Source organism: Natator depressus, chromosome 10 (genome assembly GCF_965152275.1).
Source record: "Natator depressus isolate rNatDep1 chromosome 10, rNatDep2.hap1, whole genome shotgun sequence".
NCBI classification, from domain to species: domain Eukaryota; kingdom Metazoa; phylum Chordata; order Testudines; family Cheloniidae; genus Natator; species Natator depressus.
Window position 1 is genome coordinate 17628211 of NC_134243.1, and position 17370 is coordinate 17645580.

At 45.9% G+C, this 17370-nt stretch overlaps 1 protein-coding gene across 3 annotated transcripts in view; it reads right to left on the reverse strand.

Annotated features, from left to right (window-relative positions):
• Positions 1-6653, reverse strand: part of TMC5 (transmembrane channel like 5) — a 55076-nt gene extending 48423 nt beyond the window's left edge. For 2 of the 3 annotated variants that reach the window (XM_074965366.1, XM_074965368.1), the window contains exon 1: positions 6479-6653. The gene's annotated coding sequence lies outside the window, so the exon portion shown is untranslated. The remainder of the gene's footprint in view (positions 1-6478) is intronic. The other variant, XM_074965367.1, reaches the window with a different exon arrangement.
• Between the last annotated feature and the right edge of the window lie 10717 nt (positions 6654-17370).

Consider the following 17370-nt stretch of genomic DNA (forward strand, 5'->3'; position numbering starts at 1 on the left):
CCGACAGCCAGGAACTGTTTCTCACCCTGGACCTGGAGCCAGTACCCCCCGAACCCACCCAAGGCTGCATCCCGGACCCCCCAGGCGGAGAAGGGACCTCTGGTGAGTGTACCTTTTTAAATAGTATACATGGTTTAAAAGCAAGCGTGTTTAATGATTAATTTGCCCTGGCATTTGTGGCTCTCCTGGATGTACTCCCAAAGCCTTTGCAAAAGGTTTCTGGGGAGGGCAGCCTTATTCCATCCACCATGGTAGGACACTTTACCACTCCAGGCCAGTAGCACGTACTTGGGAATTATTGCAGAACAAAGCATTGCAGTGTATGTTTGCTGGCATTCAAACAACATCTGTTCTTTATCTCTCTGTGTTATCTTCAGAAGAGTGATATCATTCATGGTCACCTGGTTGAAATAGGGTGCTTTTCTTAAGGGGACATTCAGAGGTGCCCGTTCCTACTGGGCTGTTTGCCTGTGGCTGAACAGAAAAATTCCCCACTGTTAGCCATGGGGAGGGGGAAGGGCTAGCCATGCGGTGGGGGGAGGTAAAATGCAACCTTGTAACGAAAGCACATATGCTATGTATGTAATGTTAACAGCAAGGTTTACTGTGAAAGAGTGTACCCATTGTTCTATAAAAGGTGCCTTTTTAAATACCACTGTCCCTTTTTTTTCTCCACCAGCTGCATGTGTTTCAAGGATCACAGGATCTTCTCCTTCCCAGAGGCTAGTGAAGATCAGAAGGCGAAAAAAATGCACTCATGATGAAATGTTCTCTGAGCTCATGCTGCCTCCCACACTGACGGAGCACAGATGAATGCGTGGAGGCAGACAATGTCAGAGTGCAGGAAAGCACAAAATGACCAGGAGGAGAGGTGGCGGGCTGAAGAGAGTACGTGGCAGGCTGAAGAGAGGGCTGAAGCTGAAAGGTGGCAGCAGCATGATGAGAGGAGGCAGGATTCAACGCTGAGGCTGCTGGAGGATCAAACTAATATGCTCCAGCGTATGGCTGAACTGCAGGAAAGGCAGCAGGAGCACAGACCGCCGCTACAGCCCCGGTGTAACCAACCGCCCTCCTCCCCAAGTTCCATAGCCTCCTCACCCAGACGCCCAAGAACACGGTGGGGGGCCTCCGGCCACCCAGCCACTCCACCCCAGAGGATTGCCCAAGCAACAGAAGGCTGGCATTCAATAAGTTTTAAAGTTTTAAAGTGCTGTGTGGCCTTGTCCTTCCCTCCTCCACCACCCCTCCCAGGCTACCTTGGCAGTTATTCCCCTATTTGTGTGATGAATTAATAAAGAATGCATGAATGTGAAGCAACAATGACTTTATTGCCTCTGCAAGCGGTGATCGAAGGGAGGAGGGGAGGGTGGTTAGCTTACAGGGAAGTAGAGTGAACTGGGGGGGGGCAGTTTCATCAAGGAGAAACAAACAGAACTTTCACACCGTAGCCTGGTTTTCAAAGCTTCTCTGATGTGCACTGCGCCCTCCTACGCTCTTCTAACTGCCCTGGTGTCTGGCTGCACGTAACCAGCAGCCAGGCGATTTGCCTCAACCTCCCACCCCGCCATAAACATCTCCCCCTTACTCTCACAGATATTGTGGAGCGCACAGCAAGCAGTAATAACTGTGGTAATATTTGTTCCTCTGAGGTCTAACCGAGTAAGTAAACTGCACCAGCGTGCTTTTAAACGTCCAAATGCACATTCTACCACCATTCTGCACTTGCTCAGCCTGTAGTTGAACAGCTCCTAACTACTGTCCAGGCTGCCTGTGTATGGCTTCATGAGCCATGGCATTAAGGGGTAGGTTGGGTCCCCAAGGATAACTATAGGCATTTCAACATCCCCAACGGTTATTTTCTGGTCTAGGAATAAAGTCCCTTCCTGCAGCTTTTGAAACAGACCAGAGTTCCTGAAGATGCGAGCGTCATGTACATTTCCCGGCCATCCCATGTTGATGTTGGTGAAACATCCCTTGTCATCCACCAGTGCTTACAGCACCACTGAAAAGTACCCCTTGCGGTTTATGTACTCGCCGCCTATGTGCTCCGGTGCCAAGATAGGGATATGGGTTCCGTCTATGGCCCCACCACAGTTAGGGAATCCCATTGCAGCAAAGCCATCCACTATGACCTGCGCATTTCCCAGGCTCACTACCCTTGATATCAGCAGATCTTTGATTGCATTGGCTACTTGCATCACAGCAGCCCCCACAATAGATTTGCCCACTCCAAATTGACTCCCGACTGACCGGTAGCTGTCTGGCGTTGCAAGCTTCCACAGGGCCATTGCCACTCGCTTCTCAACTGTGAGGGCTGCTCTCATCTTGGTGCCTCAGGACAGGGGAAAGCAAGTCACAAAGTTCCATGAAAGTGCTCTTACACATGCGAAGGTTTCGCAGCTGTTGGGAATCATCCCAGACCGGCAACACAATGCGGTCCCACCAGTCTGTGCTTGTTTCCCAGGCCCAGAATCTGCATTCCACCGCATGAACCTGCCCCATTAGCATCATGATGCCCACATTGCCAGGGCCCGTGCTTTGAGAGAAGTCTGTGTCCATGTCCTCATCACTCTCGTCACTGCGCTGAAATCGCCTACTCGCCCGGTTTCACTTTGCCAGGTTCTGGTGCTGCATATACTGCTGAATAATGCGTGTGGTGTTTAATGTGCTCCTAATTGCCAAAGTGATCTGAGCGGGCTCCATGCTTGCCGTGGTATGGCGTCTGCACACAAAAAAGGCACGGAACAATTGTCTGCCGTTGCTCTGACGGAGGGAGGGGTGACTGATGACATGGCTTATAGGGAATTAAAATCAACAAGGGGGGTGGCTTTACATCAAGGAGAAACAAGAACAACCGTCACACAGAATGGCCCCCTCAAGGATTGAACTCAAAACCCTGGGTTTAGCAGGCCAATGCTCAACCCACTGAACTATCCCTCCCCCCGGTATTTCAGGCAGGACTGAATCTCCATTAAACTTTTCAAGGTGCCCCTGACAGACCTCACAGAAACGATTGTCGGCTGTTGATTTCATGGAGGGAGGGAGGGGGGAGCAAATGAATACAAAACAAATCTGGTGTATTTCTTGTTTTGATCCACTCCAGCTACCTTTTACATCTTTGGCTGGCAGCAGACGGTGCAATAGGACTGCTAGCCATCCTCATCTCCTGCCTGCCCGGCAGAAGATGGTGCAATAAGACTACTAGCCATCCTCATTTCCTGCCTGCTCGCCATAAGATGGTACAATAGGACTGCCAACAGGACTAAAGAGAATGACCTGGTCGAGTCACTCCTAATTTAGTCCCTGTGCTCATGTCTGCCCAGGCACTCTTGACTGCCCTTACCGAGGTGGCCAGGAGCACCTCGGACATGATGACGATGATTATCAGGCCTATTGTACCATCTGCTGCCACAAGGCAATGGGTTGCTGCTGCTGTGTAGCAATGCAGTACCATGTCTGCCAGCACCCAGGAGACATATGGTGACAGTGAGCTGAGCGGGTTCCATGCTTGCCGCGGTATGGCGTCTGCACAGGTAACTCAGGAAAAAAGGCGCAAAACAATTGTCTGCCATTGCTTTCACAGAGGGAGGGAGGGCCTGACGACGTACCCAGAACCACCCGTGACAATGTTTTTGCCCCATTAGGCATTGGGATCTCAACCCAGAATTCCAATGGGCGGCGGAGACTGCGGGAACTGTGGGATAGCTACCCACAGTGCAACACTCCGGAAGTCGACGCTAGCCTCGGTACTGTGGAAGCACTCCACCGAATTAATGCACTTCATGCAATTAGAGCATTTTGTGCGGGGACACACACAATCGACTATATAAAAACGATTTCTAAAAAACCAACTTCTATAAATTCGACCTAATTTCGTACTGTAGACATACCCTTAGCTACGTAGTTCAAGGTGCTTGTGCTTTTAGCTCTGTAGGTGCAGTACAGTAACTGTAATATCATACTACCAACAGTAAATTGATTAACAATCCCTTTCCTGGCAGAGGATAAGTTTCTGTACAAATTAAATCAGACTGCACTCTATAGGATGTTCACATTGCAGTAACAAATATGTTATTGCCAAACTACAGGGCTGCAGTGGCTAACCAACTTTAGCAAATGAACGGGTGCTATTCCAGTGAATCAAGGTCTCTCAGATTAAAGCAGCCAAGCCTTCGCGCCAAAGTCTGAGTGTTTTTATTTGATCCTCTACTTATGTGTTTCTCAGCCTTCTCTGGTTGGTGACCCCTTATTCAAAGTCAACAAATTTCAAATCCCTTATATTTACTATTAAAGCAAGAGTAAAAAATATTTTTTTTAAAAAAGGTATCAGTGATAATAAGAAGCCTACCTAATTTATGTATGTGTGCCAGGCTGATAGAGAATACCTGGCCTTGAAGGGTAAAGGGTGTGTAAGAGCAAGATATTCTTTGCTATCGACTATAATAAAACTCAATGCCTTCTGACCTCTGGTGGGAGGTTGCAACCCACTGGATGAGAAACACTGCTCCACATTAACCTGTAACTAGAGGCCAGATTTCTGTACCCATTGAATGGTACCTCACTCTACAAGTCGTCCCACTGAAGTCAGGGGAACTAACTGTGAAGTCAACTGCTACTATATTGCAGTATGGGTGTCAGACTCTGTCCCTTAAGAACGGCCATACTGGGTCAGACCAAAAGTCCATCTAGCCCAGTATCCGGTCTTCCGACAGTGCCAAATGCCAGGTGCCCCAGAGGGAATGAACAGAACAAATAATCATCAAGTGATCCATCCCCTGTTGTCCATTCCCAGCTTCTGGTAAACAGAGGCTAGGGACACCATCCTGGCCCATCCTGGCTAATAGCCATTGATGGACCTATCCTCCATGAATTTATCTAGTGCTTTTTTGAACCCTGCAACAGTCTTGGCCTTCACAACATCCCCTGGCAAGGAGCGACTATTTTAAAATGAATGCACAGCAAGGGGCTAACCTCTCGAGTGGGGAGGAAAATTGCTGCAACTTATTCAGCAAGGACCCAATCCTGCTCCAGTTGAAGTCAATAGAAGTTTTGCCACTGACTCCAATACAAGCAGGATCAAACCTCAGTGGTGTCATTGTCCTGGAGACCTTCCGTGTCGTTAATAGAATCATAGAGTTTAAGGCCAGAAGGGATCATCAGATCATCTAGTCCAGTAGTTCTTAAACTGTGGGCCGTGACCCAGTTTTAATGGGGTCACCGGGGCTGGTGTTATACTTGCTGGAGCCTGGGGCTGAAGCCAAAGTCCAAGCCCCGCCGCCCAGGGCTTCAGTCCTGGGTGGCAGGGCTCAGGCTTCGGCTTGAGCCCCTGCACCCAGGACTGAAGCCCTCAAGCTCCAGCTTTGGCCCTCCTCCTGGCTTTGCCCCCCACCCTGGGCAGCGGGGCTCGGGCTTCAGCTTTCGCCCTTCTGCCTATGGCAGTGGGGATTGGGCTTCAGCACCCCTTCCTGGGGTCATGAAGTAATTTTTGTTGTCAGAAGGGGGTCGCAGAGGAATGAAGTTTGAGAACCCCTGATCTAGTCTGACCTCCTGTACAGCACAGGCTATCAACAGCACACAGCACCGGCAGGGATCTACATTTCCATGTTAGCTCCTAGTCTAAAAGAGGCAGAACATTTCACTGAGCGTATAGGATACAGAGGTTTTTTTGGTCCATCTAAGTTAGTATCAAGGTTTAGAAGCCGGTGTTTGCTTTTTAAATTTAACAGAGTTCAGATAATCTGTCCTACCTGTGTCATGGAGGCCTTAATCCAAATTTTTAAAATTATCTTTTGCATGTGTTTACATCTTGCTGTGAATTAGAGAATGGACTTTATAGCGCTTACATACATTTTCGTATGAAGCTCAGTACTAATCAATATTATTTGACATGTAAAACATCCTGGTGTACATTGACCTTAAATTTCTGCTCTAGAGATATAGAGAGGGAGAGAGAGTGTGTAAAATATAATGAACTTCTAAACCATTGAAAATAGCAATAGAAATCACAACAACAATAGAGCTCAAATCCGTACACGGTCTTGAGAGCCTGGTAAACTTTACTGATTGTTACTGGCAACAACACTATAAACCTGCTCTTCTTCAATAACATTTCGTTATCACTGATGGTCAGAACTTTCCTCATCAACCCAATTTATTCATTTCACTTCCTCATAGGTCAACAGGTCCAAAGTTTAGCCAAGCAGCGTTTACATGGTTGCCTTGGTGTGGCATAAACTGGAATGACACAGTCTAAAGGCAACCGCTTGGACAGAGTTTCTTTCACCCAAGCGTTCTAGAGCTGATCTCCTTCCCCGACAGACACAGTAAAGTCAGAGCCAAACTCCGCTGCCACCCCCTATCTCCAGAGGGGATGCAACTTCCAGAAAGTTCATCCAAGATGCCGCCCCCTGGACTAAACTGAGGGGCGTTGGGGGAAGAGAGCAGAGGAGAGAGGCAGAGAGAAGCTTCTGTAACTTACCCACAGGAGGTGGGCTGGGGTCCGCTCTCCGGGCTGCAGCCCTGCACCGTGCAGAGGGAGGGATGGAGCCGCCGCCAGCCCAGTCACAGCGGTGATCCGAGCCACCCGGCGGGCAGGACAGAGCGCTCGCTTCTCACGCACCTCCAGAGCCGCTGCTCCCGGAAATCCAGCAGGACTTGCTGGCCGCTCGCACCTCCCGGGGGCGGGGAGGGGGATGAATCGCAAGGCAGGGCTCGCTCCGCTGGCTGGCAGGCGGCGTTCAAAGCAGGCGGGCGCTCTGCTTGGGACACCCGAAGCTGCCCTCGGATGGGTGGCTGCGCTCTGCAGCCGGACGCCCTGGCTCCACCCGCGGGGAGTTGTGCTTCTGCCCTTCCGCGGAGGCGCCCGGCACAGGGTTAGGGCGCGATCAGTAACCCCCCCAAACCGAGCGGGAATTCTAACACGGGCTGGAACCCTAGTGTAGACGGGGCCGTTGCAGTTTTAACACGTAGGTGCCCACGTGCTGCGTGGGTACCCTGGCAGGGGGGCGGGGCGGGTCTGTAGTCTGGGGCTAGACACAACTGCTGCCAATGTGGCCATGGCCACACACAGCTGCTGTGGAGCCAGGGCCGGTCTGTCTAGGCGCTGGGAAGCACCTCCCAGCCACCATGTAGATAGGGGTCACTGTTCCCTCTAAGATGAGCGCGTGTGCGTGCCCACACAGATCCCAAACCCCGTGCACACGGTGAAACACCGTGTGCACAAAAATTTGCACAGAAGAAATGTTTTGTGTACACAGCCTGTCAAAAATTTGCACAGAAGAAATTTTTTGTGCATGTGGTCTGTCAAAACTTAGAGGGAATATTGACAGGGGTGTTAAGTAGTTAACACGTGTTCGAACACACCCTTTTTCCTGAAGACCAGACCTCTGAGTCTTGGTGCTAGGCCCACTTTGTAATGCCTGGCGCTGGGGTTTATCTTGGCTGTATTTTGTTTTCTGCAATGGTGGGGCTCTCTTTTCTCACCATCTGAAGGTGTGCTGGCTGATTCTCTAGCTGAAGGACCAGTGGTTGACGTCAGGTGGGTTCTGTATTTCATGGAGACTTCTGAAATATATTCATTTATTTTGATGTATAACATTATACAAAAAAGTGCTTCTGTTGGGTGCCTGTTCCCAGGGTAGTTTCCATAGTATTCAATTAAAAAACTGATCAAGTTTAGCCACACATAAGCCCCATGCTGCAGTGATGCAACTGTGCCTGAAAGAAGCTCACTACAGGTTGGGGATCATAGCACAATTCTCCCCCTACTATGACTTATTTTCTCTCTTCCTTTGAAACATCTCTTAAGAATGCCATTAACTCATTACTAAACAGCAAAAACTTACACACTTGCATAACTGTACTGAACGTTGTATGCCCAAAGATTATACAGAGAGTCTGGATCAAAATTAGGAAAAGAACCCAGAAGTTCAAAAAAATATTCCTGTATGCATGGCAAAAAGATAGCACATGACAGGCACAAAAATAGGTCACTCACGTCCTATGGACTTTACAAAAAAGTGCAGAATTAGTTATTGCCTTGAAAAATTTATAATCCAAACAGATTGAATTGTCTCTTCATTCAAGTTCTGTGTGCTCATGAATGTGTTCTATTCCTGCACCCACTGACATCAGCAGGAACATTGCCACTGTCTTAAATGGGAGTGAGCCTTAGGGTTGCCAGGTGTCCAGTTTTCGACCAGAATGCCTGGTCGAAAAGGGACCCTGGAGGTGTAGGAGCAGGATTTTATAATTGTACTATAAGAATAGAGGTACTAATGTATGTCTTGATTTCATTTTACCAGCCACCCTTTTTGAATAGCAGAAAGGAATGACCCTTTGGGACATTGGTAGGAATGCATCTGACAGACTGCTAGTGTCTGTACTGATGTTAAGGCAGGGACAGACCAGAACAATCCTTATGACGGATTATGGTCACCCTTTTGTTTTAGGATAAGTTATAATGCCTCTCCTTCTGCCCCTCCACCCCCACGAACATGATACAGTTCTGTGGTGACCTAGAATCCTATTTTCGACGTCTCCGATTCAAGGAATATTTCCAACACACCTCTGAACAACATACTAATCCACAGAGACCTCCCTACCAACACTTCAAAAAGAAGGATTCTAGGTGGACTCCTCCTGAAGGTCGAAACAGCAGACTGGACCTCTACATAGAGTGCTTCCGCCGACGTGCACGGGCTGAAATTGTGGAAAAGCAGCATCACTTGCCCCATAACCTCAGCTGTGCAGAACACAATGCCATCCACAGCCTCAGAAACAACTCTGACATCATAATCAAAAAGGCTGACAAAGGAGGTGCTGTTGTCATCATGAATAGGTCGGAATATGAACAAGAGGCTGCTCGGCAGCTCTCCAACACCACTTTCTACAAGCCATTACCCTCTGATCCCACTGAGAGTTACCAAAAGAAACTACAGCATTTGCTCAAGAAACTCCCTGAAAAAGCACAAGATCAAATCCGCACAGACACACCCCCTGGAACCTCGACCTGGGATATTCTATCTACTACCCAAGATCCATAAACCTGGAAATCCTGGGCGCCCCATCATCTCAGGCATTGGCACCCTGACAGCAGGATTGTCTGGCTATGTAGACTCCCTCCTCAGGCCCTACGCTACCAGCACTCCCAGCTACCTTCGAGACATCACTGACTTCCTGAGGAAACTACAATCCATCGGTGATCTTCCTGAAAACACCATCCTGGCCACTATGGATGTAGAAGCCCTCTACACCAACATTCCACACAAAGATGGACTACAAGCCGTCAAGAACACTATCCCCGATAATGTCACGGCTAACCTGGTAGCTGAACTTTGTGACTTTGTCCTTACCCATAACTATTTTACATTTGGGGACAACGTATACCTTCAGATCAGCAGCACTGCTATGGGTACCCGCACGGCCCCACAGTATGCCAACATTTTTATGGCTGACTTAGAACAACGCTTCCTCAGCTCTCGTCCCCCAACGCCCCTACTCTACTTGCGCTATATTGATGACATCTTCATCATCTGGACCCATGGAAAAGAAGCCCTTGAGGAATTCCACCATGATTTCAACAATTTCCATCCCACCATCAACCTCAGCCTGGTCCAGTCCACACAAGAGATCCACTTCCTGGACACTACTGTGCTAATAAACGATGGTCACATAAACACCACCCTATACCGGAAACCTACTGACCGCTATTCCTACCTACATGCCTCCAGCTTTCACCCTGACCACACCACACGATCCATTGTCTACAGCCAAGCTCTGCGATACAACCGCATTTGCTCCAATCCCTCAGACAGAGACAAACACCTACAAGATCTCTATCAAGCATTCTTACAAGTACAATACCCACCTGCGGAAGTGAAGAAACAGATTGATAGAGCCAGAAGAGTTCCCAGAAGTCACCTACTACAGGACAGGCCTAACAAAGAAAATAACAGAACGCCACTAGCCGTCACCTTCAGCCCCCAACTAAAACCCCTCCAACGCATTATTAAGGATCTACAACCTATCCTGAAGGATGACCCAACACTCTCACAAATCTTGGGAGACAGGCCAGTCCTTGCCTACAGACAGCCCCCCAACCTGAAGCAAATACTCACCAACAACCACATACCACACAACAGAACCACTAACCCAGGACCCTATCCTTGCAACAAAGCCCGTTGCCAACTGTGTCCACATATCTATTCAGGGGACACCATCACAGGGCCTAATAACATCAGCCACACTATCAGAGGCTCGTTTACCTGCACATCCACCAATGTGATATATGCCATTATGTGCCAGCAATGCCCCTCTGCCATGTACATTGGTCAAACTGGACAGTCTCTATGTAAAAGAATAAATCAGATGTCAAGAATTATAACATTCATAAACCAGTCGGAGAACACTTCAATCTCTCTGGTCACGCGATTACAGACATGAAACTTGCGATATTACAACAGAAAAACTTCAAAACCAGACTCCAGCGAGAGACTGTTGAATTGGAATTCATTTGCAAATTGGATACTATTAACTTAGGCTTGAATAGACTGGGAGTGGCTAAGTCATTATGCAAGGTAACCTATTTCCCCTTGTTTTTTCCTACCCCCCCCCCCCAGACGTTCTTGTTAAACCCTGGATTTGTGCTGGAAATGGCCCACATTGATTATCATACACATTGTAAGGAGACTGATCACTTTAGATAAGCTATTACCAGCAGGAGAGTGGGGTGGGGGGAGAGAAAAACTTTTGTAGTGGTAAACACCCTTTTTTTCATGGTTTGTGTGTATAAAAAGATCTTCTGTACTTTCCACAGTATGCATGCGATGAAGCGAGCTGTAGCTCACGAAAGCTTATGCTCAAATAAATTGGTTAGTCTCTAAGGTGCCACAAGTACTCCTTTTCTTTTTGCGAATACAGACTAACACGGCTGTTACTCTGAAAAATGTCTACTATGGTTTCCTATATGTATTACAAATTAGGCATTCTAGTTAAATATACATTTCTTTGTTTTAAGGTTTAGTAAGTAAAAGGATTTTGTATTGTGTCTATGATAAATAGATTAGAGAAATGTTGAGGGCCTCAAGCCCCAGTGTAAATTGTTTTAATTGTAGGATTTAGCAAGACTTAATTTATAATGTATTCTGTATACCTTTGAAGGTTTCTGTGAGAGACTGTTTGTGTGAATGAGGAATGCATGCATCAGAAAAAGATAAGGTGTGAAGGCCATCACAAATGTCCAGATGGTCAAGAAAAAGTGAGAGACTTGGAAACACCAGGAGAAATCAGAAAACATCCATTGTATCCGAGGCTAAACATGTTAGCAGCACTGACGACCTCAGAGGTGAGGCAGGCACCCCCGAAGGCGAGACAACAAATAGGAGACAACGATGGGAAGCCCAACAATAACCATCAAATGATAACAGCAGAAAACCCCAAGATTACCACCACTTAAGGACTAATGATTACAGGATGACATTGCAAAATGCATGGACTCAAATGGGAATTTACAACTATAAAGATGGGGCGTTTTGCCATGGAACTCTGGGTTCAGTCCTGCAAAGCCTCGGAGCATCGGATCACGACTGACAGAGCCCAGCTCCTCACTCGTGCTCAGTCTAACTGGCCATTAGATTGACTCGAGCTACAACAGACTGGTAACTATAAAGACCATCTGCAGGACTTGTGTGTTTGTGTGTATGTTGTGTGACTGAAAAGCATATGTTAACTGTTGTATTTTCAATAAATATGGCATATTTGCCTTCTCGCTTATAAAAGATCCCATGTGCTTTGTATAGCATAACAGAGGCTCCAATCAGCACTGCTGACCAGGCCATTAAAAGTCCGGAACCGTGGCCAGTGAGAGCTGTGAGGGCGGCGCCTGCGGGTGGAGGCAGCGCACACAGCCGCCTGGCCGCTCCTCCACCTAGGAGCCAAGGGACGTGTCGCTACTTGTGCGGAGCCTCCCGACTTGAGTGCCCCCCAGATCCAGCACCCTGATCCTCCTCCTGCACCCAAACTCGCTCCCAGAGCCCACGCCCTGCACCCCCATCCCTGAGCCCCCTCCTGAACCCAAACTCCCTCCCAGAGCCTGAACCCCACCCCCCTCTGCACCCCACCCCTCATCCCCAGCCCCACCCCAGAGCCGCAACCCCAGCCAGAGCCCTCATCCCCTCCAGCACCCAACACTCTGCCCCAGCCTGGATCCCCCTCCTGCACCCTGAACCCATCATTTCTGTCCCCACCCCGGAGCCCACACCCCCCAGCCCAGAGCCCATACCCCCTCACACATCCCAACTCCCTGCCTCAGCCCAGGGCCCCCTACCACATGCCGAACCCCTCAGCCCCACTCCCAGAGCCCCCTCCTGCACACAAACCCCTCATCTCTGACCACAGCTGAAGCCCTCACCTCCTCCTGTATCCCAGCGCCCTGCCCCAGCCGGTGAAAATAAGCAAGTGACAGAGGGAGGGGGGATGGAGTGAGCAGGGGGCAGGGCCTTGGAGAAGCGGTGAGGCAGAGGCGGGGCCTCGGGGAAGGGGTAGGGCAAGGGTGCAATTAGAAAGTTGGCAACCCTAGAGTAAGATCAGGACCCAAAAGAGTCAACTTAATAAATCCTGCCTTCTGTCATATACAAATGCATTATAGCAGGGTAGTCATTTGGATGGCTGAGCTAAACCAGACAATGAGGGCAAGTTTTCGCCTTTCTTCCTTTAAGACTCAAATCCACAAATGTAAACTCTGAGAAGTGGGGAAAAATAGGTCGAGAGGTGTCTTCTTTAGCTGTTTTTTTTAATATTATTAAAATCAAAAACTTTTCATCTTATCTGCCAAGGATCTGAAACTGTTATGTTTCTAAACAGATTAAAATTACAAGTCAGTTTATGTAATACACCTTTTATGATGCAACAGCTACTTGTATTTGATTCAATTCCATTTGTTAATATAAATAAATTTGAACATGAATGAGTCTGAAAGCATTCAATAAAGAATTCAAGTAACATATGTATTTTATTCTAAATGAATGATCCAAAAACATTTGACTGCAAGGCTCTAGCTTACTCAAATACAGCCAGCAAAGTTACTTTGGAATAATGGCTCCTACCTGTAGAATTTAGTACTGGTTCTGTTCTTCATATTATTTGTATAATGGTAGTGCTTAGAGGGTCAGCTGAGATCAGGGCTGCAGTGAGCTAGGCCTGTACACACACATAGTGAAACAGACCCTGCCCCCAAAGAGCTTACAGTCAAAACAGATAAAAAAGGCAAAAGGTAGAGAAAGTGGAAACAACTTGTTCAAAATCAAGAAACAGAGCAAGGAGTAGAACCCAGGTTCCCTGAGCCATGTTTGGTGTCCTATCCACTAGACGACACTGTCTCTGTTCTTACACGTTGTTATTAATTATGTATATTATCCTAGCCATTAGACTTTTTAGTTAGCATGACATGAGCTGCCCTTTTAACATGCAGAGGTCAGAGAGAATTTTTACATGTACCTTTTGAAAGTCTAAGGAAGAGTTAAGCTCTTTGCTCAGCTGGAAAATTGTGACTTCTATAAATATTTGGATGAAAGAATAACCAGCAAGCTTGAATAGTCAGTACAGGGTTGCCTGACATACATGATAAATTCTGTGACATGCAGTTCTAGAGGGCTACTGAAGCTTTGTTATTCTGATGGCAGAGGTTTATTTTGGCTGGTTACCAACCTGTTGGTGCTTTTCCAAGCTTCTGAGATGGTTAAGGAGTGTTTATGCTGCATTAAATGCCCTTATTAAATGTACTGTTTCTGAATGAAATTTTAGAGTTATGCCATAACAGTACACCTTTCTTAAGGCCACAATCTTGGCATGATTGTAAAGCACTAGCTTGTAGCTATGCTGTACCACCAAATTAGGAACTGCTCACATGCTGACCAAACTACACGCTAAAGCAAGGGAGTAGTGGCACTGAACGAAAAAAGGTTGAAGGACTGACCTATGTTGAGAAGTGCACTTGAAAGAATTGGGTTTTTTTTTTAAAATGTTGTATTGTGAAAGAACCACCAGAGAAAGACTGTCCCCTGAAATCTGGTGGCTGCTGCTGGATGGAGATTCAGCCCTGTGATGACAAAGCACGCTGCAACAGGAGAGTGTATTCAGCAGTCATTCAAATTCCTCTTTACTTGAGCCACTGGAGAAAAGTGTGTCGTACCAATAATGTGGAAAAAGCAAGACCACCTATGCTCTTGGAGCCTATGAATCCATGGAGTATCATTTAAAGTGATTTCAGCTGCATGGCTTTTCTCCTACAGCCCCACCTGGCAGAAGGCTGCTGTGGTAATTGTATAGAGCTGGACAAACCATTTAAAATTTCTACATTTTCCAATAAAAATGTGTTCCTTTTCAACCAACTCTACAATTTAAAGAATGATTTTAGAGGGGCATTCACCTAATAATTTTGTGTCATGTGGAAAGTTATGCTTTTCTGGGAAGTTCAGAAGGAAGGTGTTTTTAATTAGCAGTTGCACTGTTTCTTCCATTCAGGAAACTGGTCTTAGTGATAAGGAAAGTAACACTTATAGAAAGAAATTCTTTATAATAAAGATGTCATTGGAAGAATCATTATTTAGACTGTAGGCTCTTCAGGGCAGGGACCATCTCTTATCCATGTTTGCTCAATGCATAGCACAATGGGAATTCATTCTTGGTTGGTTCCTAGCCGCTATCACAGCAAAAATGAATTATTAGGCAAATTTGGCACAAGTAGCCTCTGGTGTACATATTGTGGAGTTAGGAATAGAGCTGGGCAATAACAGTGAAATCATTTTTCAACAATTCCAATATGAAACGTCATTATATGTGATTTCAAACCTCCTGAAATGGATTGGAGATTATCCACAGTTCAACATCTGAAAGGTGATGTGCTGGCTACAGCAGGAGTCAAACCCAGGATCTCAAGATCTAAATGCAGGAACCTCACTTAAGCTACAATACAGTTTTGTTATCTCAGGGCCACCAGGCAGATTCTCAGAAGTCTACAGCTCTACCACAAGAAGGGGCCAAAGAGCCACGCTGTTGTAATTACACACACACAAAATTATTTACTTCCAGAAGTTGTCATCTGTGAAAACACATACTTGTGCATTTTAAAAAGCTACACGAGGAGGAAGAAAACTGCTCTTTGCAAAGTCTAGTCAGAAGCTCTGCTCTGACAGTCATTTATTGTGTGGCCTTGGGCCACTTAAAATACACCTTTTTTCCTAGTGCAGAGACATTAACAGGTTTCTTTCAACCAGGTAACGTGTTAAAGCTACAACTTGCTTTGACTACACTAGGCTGTTCACATACTTTTTCACCTAGCCAAGTCAATGTGTCTATCTGTTATCCACATTTTAGACTTGGGGAAAACCGATTGCCTTATCTATTCATAGAGTAGCTTGAAGATTAGTTAGTGTTAATAAAGCAATTTGAAAACATGTATTTGTCTGAGGTAACCAATCACAAGTGGAAGATCTATGAAGTTTCTCCTTCCATCTGTGATTCATTACCACCTCATCATCCTGAAAGCCTATAGCATTACGCAGTGGTGACTCACTCACGTCTACTACAGAGAATCAATCAGAAAGGTGTGCATAGCTATTAGAATGCAGTCAGTACAATTAGAAATTCTCCGATTAGAATCTCTTTCACAAATGGTATGGCTGGATTTAGCACAAAGTTTCATTTTAAATTAATATATTTTTCTTTTCCAGGTAACTTTCATAAATCTACTTATGAAGTATTCCAGAAAATAAGTCCTCTGTGCAAAGCTGAGCACAGGATTAAAGGAAAATTTTCAGGTCAAACATAATATAAACGTTTCCTTACCTCTGCTACCAACTCTAGCTTACATTAAAGCTAAAAGATCAAATATAAATTTTCAAGGTTTGTTTCCTTGTACCTTTCCATCAACTGAGACAGAAAAACTGTCTCACTTCTGTTTTATGGAGGTTTTTATGCAGTTTCACAGATAGATACTTTTATTTAAATCTAATGCTGCACTGTTTCCATTGTAACTCTGCAGGAGAATACTTTAAAGGGTCCACCTGATCAGAGTAAATTGCAGAATTAAGGCCTCATTGTTTGATAAAATTTGACCTAGAATTTAAGGTTTGCAAGAATAAGTTTTTACAAAACCTAAGATCAATACACTGAAAACACGGACTTCAATGGGGTTCTGAATGGGTGCACAGGCAGTCCACACGCACAGTCACAGGATTTAGGCTTTTGTATTTGTTAGGTTGTGCTACTGCAGAATGATTTTTTTCCTGCTCTTTGTTAAAAAATCTTATTTATCCTGTTTGGCCTATTCTTAGTTTAATGTTTATACTATCTGCTTCTTTGCAGTCATGAAAGCATAAATAGGTACAGTAGAGTACACCCTTACTGAGATAGTGATCACAAGCATTTGTAGTACAGGTACGGTACACCCTTACTCAGATAGTGATCACAAGCATTTGCTATAAAATACTAGACATTCTTTATAAACCCACAGCTGAACAAGAAGGAAGTTGTTACATCAGATTAATATTTAAAAATACAGCCTGTGGGGTTGTAGCTACTATACAAACATACAAAAAGTTTTCAAAGACAAAAGTTTGCAGCTACCCCTGAATACTTTTCAGTGTCCAGGTTAATTTAGAACAATTCTGGAGTCAAGATAGAAAAAATGACTAAACTTTTTATAGTTTTTTTTCTGTTAAAAGTTAGTGCACTGGTACTGTTTTAAAAGTCCAGGTGACCTTCACTATTAGGAGCAATCTTCTTAACACAAGCTATTTTGTCGAGTATAACAAACTAAATGAACAATAACAAAATAAACAATTCCTTACAGTGCTTAGGATTCTCAAATCAGGTATACCTACTCCACGAGTCAGCTGGGTCAAGCCCCTTCCAGAGGCTTTTTGGGCCCTCCCCACAAATGTGCTCTCTGGATGATGTAATTTCATTGGCCATTAGTGGGGATTTTAATACCTTAGCTAGGGCTCAGAAACCACCTTTTTAAAGGTACATTGTCCTTATTTCCCAAGAAGACAAAAATCATTAATAAAAACTCATCAGAGAAAAGCCTCTCATGTTCCAAAGCTTGAGTCAGTGAGCTTATTCTAGCCATGTCCAGCTGGCAGCCCTAGTGAGCTAGCTACCTGGGGCCAGCTATCACTTTGTTGTTCCCCTGGATTTCTAGCAGGACACTCCACTCTTCTGACTTGTTACTCCCTGCTTTGATGGGTTTTAGGATCTGAAGGCCCACTATCCACCCTAACTGTCCCTTATGTGAGACGGCACGAGCTGGCTTTCTCTTTGGAGGAGAATATACCCGGCAAAGGACCCAAATTCTCAGAAGGAAAGAGAAAA